Source organism: Salvia splendens, chromosome 2 (assembly GCF_004379255.2).
Source record: "Salvia splendens isolate huo1 chromosome 2, SspV2, whole genome shotgun sequence".
Taxonomy (NCBI): domain Eukaryota; kingdom Viridiplantae; phylum Streptophyta; class Magnoliopsida; order Lamiales; family Lamiaceae; genus Salvia; species Salvia splendens.
This window is the reverse complement of record NC_056033.1, coordinates 16,609,431-16,619,156: the sequence shown is the minus strand read 5'-3', so window position 1 is coordinate 16,619,156 and position 9,726 is coordinate 16,609,431.

The following is a 9,726-nucleotide window of genomic DNA, read 5'->3' as shown; positions in this document are numbered from 1 at the left end:
ATCAGATGTACCTTGTTTGCCGTTGATGGTTTCTGATACATGTCCTCCAAGATCTTCATCATCTCCTTTGTCGACTTTGCTGCAGTCGTGTGATAAGCCACATCCTTGGACAACGATAGCCTAATCGCGCTCATCACTTTTCTGTCCAGCAGCTCCCACTCCTCCTGTTCCATCTTTTCGGGTTTAGTTTTTAAAGGCTTCCAGAGATCTTAACCGTACAGGTAATCCTCAATCTGCATCTTGCAAAATCCAAAATCAGATCCGTCGAACTTCTCTACAGCAATTTTCTCATCGATCCCCATCGTGATTTCTGCCTCTTAAAGGCTCTTGATACCAGTTGTTGGGAAATAAACACAGGCAATCACGAATATGAAAGAGAATGAACACAAGAAATTGTTTACCCAGTTCGATACAATGTGTATCTACGTCTGGGGGCAATGCCAAGCCAGGGATTTCACTATATAATTTCAGAATAAGCATGATTTAACAATGAGGGAGCACCTCTATTTATAAGCAACTAGAGAGCCCTAATTCTAGTCAAACTAGGAAACATATATCACAAGAAAAAATACTTCAAGCAAACAAATCCTAAACATGGTAGGAGATAAATTAGGCTCCATAATTAACATTTCAATGATTGTAGATCTGACGACATGTGATTACTATACTTGTCTTAGTTACTCCATATGTGGACATTATGACATACATATAAAAGAAATAAAAATTATAAACAGACTTTATCTCTGTAATAGGAGTACGTTAAAATGCTAACTTTATTTAAATTGCTAACTTGTTAACTCATCAACGTAGTGTATTTTTAAAAAAGTCAACACAATTTATTAAAATGTCAACACAAATAACATTTAAATATCAATGTCAACATAATGTATTTAAATATCGACTTAAGTTTAGGTTGACATTTCAGTATAATCGTGTTGACATTTTAAAAAAACATACTACGTTGATGAGTGATAAGGCATATTTCATACATTGGTTTAGAGGGTAAAATGTAGGCTACTTGATCAGTATGACGCGGAAAGCGAGTGTTAATTGTGCAGGAATGCCGCTTGACCAAGGGCAGCAAGGCCAAACTGATCATGTTGGCGCAGAAGGCGAAAAAGACCCAAAACAGCGTGGGTTGATCAAGTTGGTGGTCAAGCAGTTAGCCGGGGACCACTGCAAAACAGAAAGAGGGCACGTATAGCCGATGGGCTGGAAAGCGATCCTCACTACGTTATCCAAGGACCACGGCGAAACAGAAAAGGGGACACGTATCGACGGATGAGACGGGCAATTCTAGCAAGGACGAAGATTCGCTGCCAAATTTGTTATCACAGCTGGAGGTTGTTACGAAGAGCCTATAAATAGAGGGCGCATCGCCATAGCTGGGGGTTTTTCGGCTTTTTTCTTTCTTCTCCCATTTATTTTCTTTTATGAGTAGTTTTAAGTTCCGTTTTCCAGTAGAGAGTTAGAATGGTGAGCTAGAGAGTTAGAAGGGAGCGCGACAGAGAGTTCCAGATCCGTTCACCGCCGCTTCAGTTCCGACCGAGGACCTCTCGGATTTATAGCTTTCTTCCGTTTCAGTTTTAGTTGCTTAGTTAACTTTCGTGTTTGTTTAAGTAGTTGAAAACGACCGCTCTTGTTTTACATTCTGCATTTTCCAAAATTTGTTCTGAGTTCTGTTTTTAATCAAAGTTGTTTGTTTCAGAAATCTTGTTGACTGTTTGAGCTTAGTTTAGTCTTAAATACCCAGATCCAAAGTTTGAGCTTGCAAAATGTTAAATGGAAAGGTGTTTCGTAGATTCGTAGCATGTTAAAGTAGCTAAGTCATTTATTTTCAGTGTGTCGGTAACCTGATCAGTTTACGGTTTTTAGCATGATATGTTCCTTGATCAAGTAGATAGTTACATTCTGCCTAGTTTAATCCAGTAGTTTAAAACTCCCAACTTAAAGCGTGGCCGCAGCCAAACCCTTGCTGCTAAACACACACTCAACGCACCAGTTTCTCTGTGGGATCGACCACGTACTTGCTGCTTTACCGTTAAAAGTATGTTTTTTTTCCTTTTTTTTCAAAAAGGAGGATCGACGATGGTTCCCCATCTACCCCCCGAAGTGACTCGGACCCCCGACCTAACGGTCGGAGGTGAAGCGTCTTAACACCGAGCTGCGCTTCGTTGCCAAGGTGTGAACCAACGAGTCCACCTACCTTCCCCCTAGCACGGGTCCAGCTTTTTCCTTCCCCTGGCACGGGTCCAGGCCACCAGCCTCCCCCGATACTTTTTGTGTGAGAGAGAAGCGTCTTGATCAAGTCGCAACGACATTTGCAAACTAATCCACCCGGTCGGTTATTTTTCCACATAACTTGATCAGCGAAATCTTCTCTTCCACCAAATGGCGCCGTTGTCGGGGAAACATGGTGTTATTACGTGGATGTGTTGAATGCATAGGTGTAAATAGTTTTGTTTCTTGCTTTTAATTTGTTTTTCTTTCTTTTCATGAGAAGGGACCACCGCGGAGGACACTGGAATCATCCTCTAATTTACAAAAATACAAACGCTCAGTGGCGAGTCTAGGAGGCCGGTGTAGTAACCACTCGCTACAGAGCCGCGTTAGCAGCAGCCGCATCGTCGTCTACTGCTGAGCAACTGACCAGTGAGGAGGAAGGAGAGTTGTCTACGCCAGTTAAACAGGAAATACCATTACCCGAAGAAGCAGAAGCAAAGATGGTCGTCGTAGACAACGATTGGGGAATTGGCTCCCTACACGCTCATGACGAGAAGGAGCCCACTCATGCCATAACAGTTACCCTAGGAATACGGGCACTCGCAGTCAAATTGGGGGTGCTCGCTGTGTTGTCAAATTTCTATGGACTTCCGAAGGAATGTCCTTATGCCTTTTTGAAGGAATTTTGCAGATATTGTGACATTCAACCAGTACTAGCTGGATCCACGTCAGAAGATTACAGGCTCAAGGCGATACCCTTCGTTTTGAAGGGTGATGTAGGAATTTGGTTGAGAAGGATGCCAAAAAGCTCGATTAGAACCTGGGCCGAGTTCCACATGATCTTCCTGGACCGCTTCTTCCCAACATCAAAGACAAGTGCTTTGAAGAGAGAAATTACAAAGGCGAGGCAGGAGTACGATGAGCCTCTCGGGCAATATTGGGACAAATTTCAGGGACTGCTGCAAGAGTGTCCTAATCACAAAATGGGAGAGCGGGAGGTTCATTCAACCTTTTATGGTGGGTTGACGGTGGACAACAAGAATGATCTTAATCTAGCCGCCCAAGGGGATTTCTCCAAAACCCTGTTCAGTCAAGCAAAGAATATCCTAGAGAGGTTGATCGAAGCAAAAAGATCCTATGAGACCTCCCGAGGCCAGTACAGAAGAGGAGAGGTGCACGCAGCAGAAGCACGAAGCAACGAGAAGTTGGGGGCTCGATTTGAGCAAATGGAGAAGAAGCTGCTCGAAGCCGTGGAAAAGACCAGAGCGCCTCCATCTCCAGCTCCTAAGGAGAAGACGTATGTGCCACCACATCCGGAGGAGCACCATTATTGTAACACCCCATACCCGGTAGGTAAACCCACCGAATACGTGATGTCACGTTTCAATATCGACAACCCGTACTGAAATTTTCCTATTTTCTTTTTAGCTTAAAAAGCACAATTAAAATCTATTACATTTAAAAACTTAACATTTATCCAGCGGAAGATCAAAGATTGAACTATTATACAACATGCCAAGACTTTTAACCATGTTGACCACCAATGACCCGCGAAAAAATTGCAAAGCTGCTCAACCACACTGACATACTATCAACTCTAACCTGCAGGGTGGGGGTAAAAGAAGATAGGAGTGAGCTTTCCACAGCTCAGTAGATATATGCAAACTATGAAAATCAATTCTCTAATCTAAATTATATTGAGACTTTTACATTATTTATCTCTTACTTATAACCATTCATTGTTAGCACTTCCCACTTTCATAATTTACTATATTAGTCTTTTACTCGTCAACACATATTAATTTCCGTATCACCTTCCACATGTTGTCATTTCTTAAGACATCATATATCATCATTCTTTTCTTGTATTACCATATATCACTTTATTACAACATCTATACGTTCACCGTGTTTTCCAGATAATATCTCATAAAAATACTATCACATTGCACCATAATTCTTCATATACTTACTTACAAAATACATTTTCCATATAATTCCTTAATTTATTCAATTAGCTAATTATTATTTATTAACACTTATTCTTATCTTACAAGCATATTACATCCCATAATCTGTCATACGTCCTATTTCCATATCCAACGTCATTCAGTCATTTATAACTTTATGTCACATTCTTATCCACACACCAACGCAGACAAGTCGCAAACGTTAACCCATTTCAACCACATATAACGATCACCAAAGTACTCATTTACCGAAATACATATAATCAGAAATAATATACAACCTATATCATAAACAATATATAACATAATTTAAAAATAAACCATTTCATATTCATATGCATATGCCACTCTATTCAGTTTATTATTCTGTAACAGTCAAGCCTGGTATCCGCCCGGGATTCCTCTATGACCCGAAGGTCTCTCTGTAATTGGACTCATAGGTCCCTCTGTATTTGACCCGAAGGTCTCTCTGTAATTGGACTCATAGGTCCCTCTGTATTTGACCCGAAGGCCTCTCTGTAATTGGACTCATAGGTCTGATAAGTCGCATTCTAGGCCTTGGTTACTGGTCAGTATAAGGTGCTTTATTGGATAATATCTGCAAAATAGTTGTTAAAGTGTGCAGGTTGAAGTACTAAATCAGGAGGGAAGGTTCAGAAGGAATTCGAGTGAAAAAGCTGTGAAGAGTGTGCAAACTGGTCAGTATGAGCAGAAAATACGCAAACTGGTCAGGATGGATGCTACAGAACTGGACACGAGAAGGAAGGACTTGCTTGGAATAATCACCTATCTAAAGAAGGGCAAAATTGTCATTCCACATGAAGAGAAAGCCCTAGAAATTAGGGCAAGCCACCCTATAAATAGGAGCTGAACATAAAGAAAAGGAGGAATCTACACACCACTTCACTTAGGACTTATCATCACTACTACATCACTTTTGAGGAGAATAGCTCCACTAGCTTTTAGTTCCATCTAAATCCAGCAGCCTGACTTGAAGATTCCGGCCACCTGCCGGCGAGGAGCATCATGCCTGATTCATTCCAGCCGCCGTAGTTCCAGAAATTCCTCCAGTTTCAGTTTCCGATGAGCCAAACAATCTTTTACTTGCTTTGTTTTTAAGATTTCTTAGTTTAAGTACTTATTTTTGCTTGCCTTTGATTTGGATTCCAGTAGCTACTTAGTTGGAATATCTTTTGGGTGATAATCTTGAATGCAATGAAGTTTATTGTGGTTTTATTTTGTGTTTCAGCTTGCTTATTATTTCTTTCTGCCAAGTAGCTAGATCTGGTAGTTTTACATTGATTTCCGTGGTTTAAGTGCTTGAATCTGCTTTGCTTAGTTAGATCTAGGTTTTCTTGGAGTGTTTACAAGTTTTAATCGAGTTAAGTTTCTAAAAAATGCATGGGAATCGTTTCTGCTTGCTTCTGTCACCTTGTCTCGCTGACCAGTTTGCGTAGATCTCAGTTTTCTTAGCTTTCGTTCTCGATTTCAAGTTAAATATTGCATTTACGAATTTTCAAGCTTGATCATTCATCAATGGAGTTTTTTAGATCTTGTTGTTTAGCTTGGTGAAGAAGATAATGTCACAATCAAAGAATGGGACCACTTGTGTTGCTTTTGTTGCTTTTTGCTTTTGTACTTGCACTTTTTCAGCTTTTCTGCACACCCAGGAGGCAGTCTGCCAGCATGTCCTTTGATTCTGTTTACCTTTTGTCTAGTCATTTTTAGTAAGTTTTGTCTAGTAGCTTCTCACATACACACTCGTACCCTAATTTACACACGCACTTTAATTTCTCTTAGCACGCAGCATTTAGAGCCCACCCTGACCTACTGGTCAGGAGGGGTATAGGTTCCATTTCATTTTCCGACTAGGTAAAACTCAACCCCAAAAAAGCGTGGTAGCTAACCAACCGCTCCCAGAATGTCATCGCAAGTGTATCTCGCCTACATCCATCTCTGTGGGATTCGACCCTTACTCCACTATACTAGCCAGTAGAAGTGGGTTGAGGTATTTTTTGTTGATAGGGAAGATAGACACAGACCCAACGACACAGCTAGGTCTAGGTACCCTCCTGGCCAGCTGACACACACACACAGAGTCATAGTCTCATCTTTTCCCTCCTATTAAGGTCCCTCTAGAATTTCAGATCCAGTACAAGGCTGTCACAGATCCTCTTTAATCACATGATTCATGTACTTTCAATGTCATATGTAAAACATCAATTACATATTTCTATCATATAATTCGTTTACAACATCATATCCATTGCACCAATCACATATCCATATCATATTCCACCATCTATATCAAATAACACATGTAAAATTAAAAGTGTGATTTATACACACTTCAACACATATTATCACATTCCACACCATATTATTTTTATCATCTTCATATAATTATATTTATACCATTTCTTTGTAGAACTTTCATATCAGGTTTATAAATATCATAATAATTCCATTTGTGTCTTCTAATGACATATATACAATTATCACATAGAATAACACATTATTATACATTTAGTTCACATAGTTCAAACTCGAGAAGTAAAGTTCATAGTAAAGACATCCTACCTCTTAGGCTTATGAACATAAGCATATTTCACCTTGATACTTCTCTACCTTCTAGGTTCACTCCTTTGTCTCCAAAACGCACTATAGGTTCCTTCGCCTTTATGCATAATATAAATAGCGTAACTATTAATAACTCATATTTACCAAAAGAAGTTCAGTTTATAATCCAACATGATTCACTCAAGGCTTCCTAATAGTTTAAGAGATATTCTTGTTTTCCCATAGACTACCAAAATCAGACAATTTCTGGCAGCATTTTCTAAATAATTTTTGTAAATGGTATTTGTACTCTTTAATTAATCATAAAATTCAGAGAACAACTAAACACCTTATAGTTAATTTAGAAATTATGAAATCCAGTTTTCATCGACCTTACGTGCCCTGAATATTTCGGATGACTCATACCTAAATATGACAAAGTACCAGAATTTTGACAATTCATAGCTGTATCGTTATAACAATTTATACACATAGTAAACGAACTCCTAAATTCTCCATAAAAATTAGGGACTCTCTAGACTCATCAGGGTTATTATAAAAAATGATAAACCAAACATTCCACTATTCTACTCATGCCAAACAATTCGGAACAGGTCACTGAAAAATAGGGGATTAAACCTTGTTGATCCAATTCTATTTCAATTCATGTTTAATCATAAATTTCATCTAACTTGAGCACCTAACTACTAAAACCACAAACCCTAAGGTGTATTTTCAATCTCAACATCAAGTTTATACCATGACAAATTAACTTTTAAATTATCCATCAAAACGTGGCATACGACGTCTAAACGCTACGAATTCGACAATTAATCGAACATAAACTATTTATGCACCAACACCTATGGAGCTCGAAATTTTTAGATTTCCAACCTTAATATATATTGAATTTCACGCTATAAAAATAGTACGGATAGAAAGAGCTTACTCGATTTATTAAGGTTTATGCGATCAGACGATCAGTACGACGATAATCGGGAACGTGATTAGAAATTGAACCTCACGGTTCCTTTCTCTCCAATGGACCGTGAGTTTTCACCCCCAGAATGAGGTTAGGGATGATGTTTTAAGTATAAAAAAAAATAGTATCAACTCATTACTTTAATAAATGGTTTTGAAATTGTACAAGTGGCATAATCCAATTAAACACATTTCTTTTCTTTTATCTAGAATCTTCTATAAATGTTAAGCATATATTGAAGTCAAAACATATCCAAAATGCTGGAAATTTCGTGCCCCATGATTTAAACAAGATATTTTATTTTATTTCATGTGAAAAGACGATTTTGCTCTTCTACCGTATTCTATTTATGATTCCCGATTCAACTCCGATTTTCTTCTCATTCTCACCCTCATTATACTTTTAATACTTACTTCTAATGCTACTTTAGTCCTTAATCTTTGTTACTTATTATTTTAATTTATTTGGCTCTTTTTTTCGTATTCGAATCAACCACCGATAATTCGAAATCGACAATTTTAACACAAACCTTATCTTATTTATAATCTAACTAACATATTATTTCTAATAAATAATTCTCATCACCTTTTATCCTTATAAAATTATCAACTATAATTTATCAACTATCATTATTTCCAATATCGATTTATTCGTCGAAAGCCCTGAGTCGTCGATTCCTTAACCTGAACCATGAATTCATCTAGAGTCATTTTTGGGATGTTACAATTATTACTGCTGCAAGTTTCCTCCTGAAGCAGAAACTCCGAATCAGGTAAACGCTGTCGGCCATTGGAGCCCGGATGGCCACTGGATCCAGGAAAACAGAGGGATGCTCCATGGAGAGATCACCCAAATTTCAGGTGGAGTGATCAGAGCCAAAGACAACCGCCTCAACCATCTATTCAACAGACACAACCCTCCGAAGGGCAGCCCAATTGGCCTGCTCGAATTCAAGAAAGATCGAACATCGGAGAAAACATAGGGCAGAGTGGTCAATGCAACTGGTCAGGCGGACCCCAGAGTAACTGGTCCAGCGGAAGTTAGCCCAACTGATCATGCAGACAACAAGAGAGAAATTGGGGATACAGACATCAAGGCCCCCAGTCACGCAACTCCGGGAGACAACCGAACAATCAGGTGGTGAGCTACATTCCACCGCATCAAAGAGGGAACCCACAGCACCAAGGGAACCAACCATACCATCAGCCCCAGTATCAATCTGATTATTATGGGCCGTCAAACTACCCTCAGCTCAGCCACGGTGGAGGACCTTCAAATAAGAGATACAACAGGCACCCAAATGAAGACCCAGGAGAGGCTATGGTTCCCCACCATCAGAATGATGAGATGCGTGAAATTCAGGAGGCGCAAAAAAGAGCAGAGGGCAGCTCTGGATATGCTTACAAAGCAACTCTCTCAGGTTGCCATGTCGCTAGGGGAGCTGAGAGGGAATGAAGGAAAGATCCCAGCCACAGTGCAGCCCACTGGGCGGGAGAACATCAGTGAGGTCTCCTTGAGGTTAGGGAAGGTGTATCAAAGTTCCACTTCACCTGCAAGTTCCCCAGTATCTACATCTGGACAGGACCGCGAAGAAGAAGCAGAGTCCAGCTTCCATGATCAAGCCGCTGGAGGAAGAGATAAGGGAAAAGGGAAGGTATGCGGCGAGACCTCAGGAGAAGGTCAAGGCGAAGTAACGGAGAAGACCAAGCCCTACCCCTACCGCGGGATGATTACAAGGAAGAGGGATGCAACGATTGATGTGGCCAGCTTATTCAAGGACGTGGAAGTCAAAGTGTCACTCCTGACGGCGTTGAAGATGCCCCCTATCAGCAAATTTGTTAAAGACTACCTGGCGGGAAGGTCAATGAAGAAGGAAGAATGATTATAGAGGAGAATGTCTCTGCAGTGATCTAGTGGAGTGACCTCCCATCAAAGAAGACCGACCCAGGGATGTTCACACTCTCAATCTCGATTGGAGGCATTCAAGTGGAG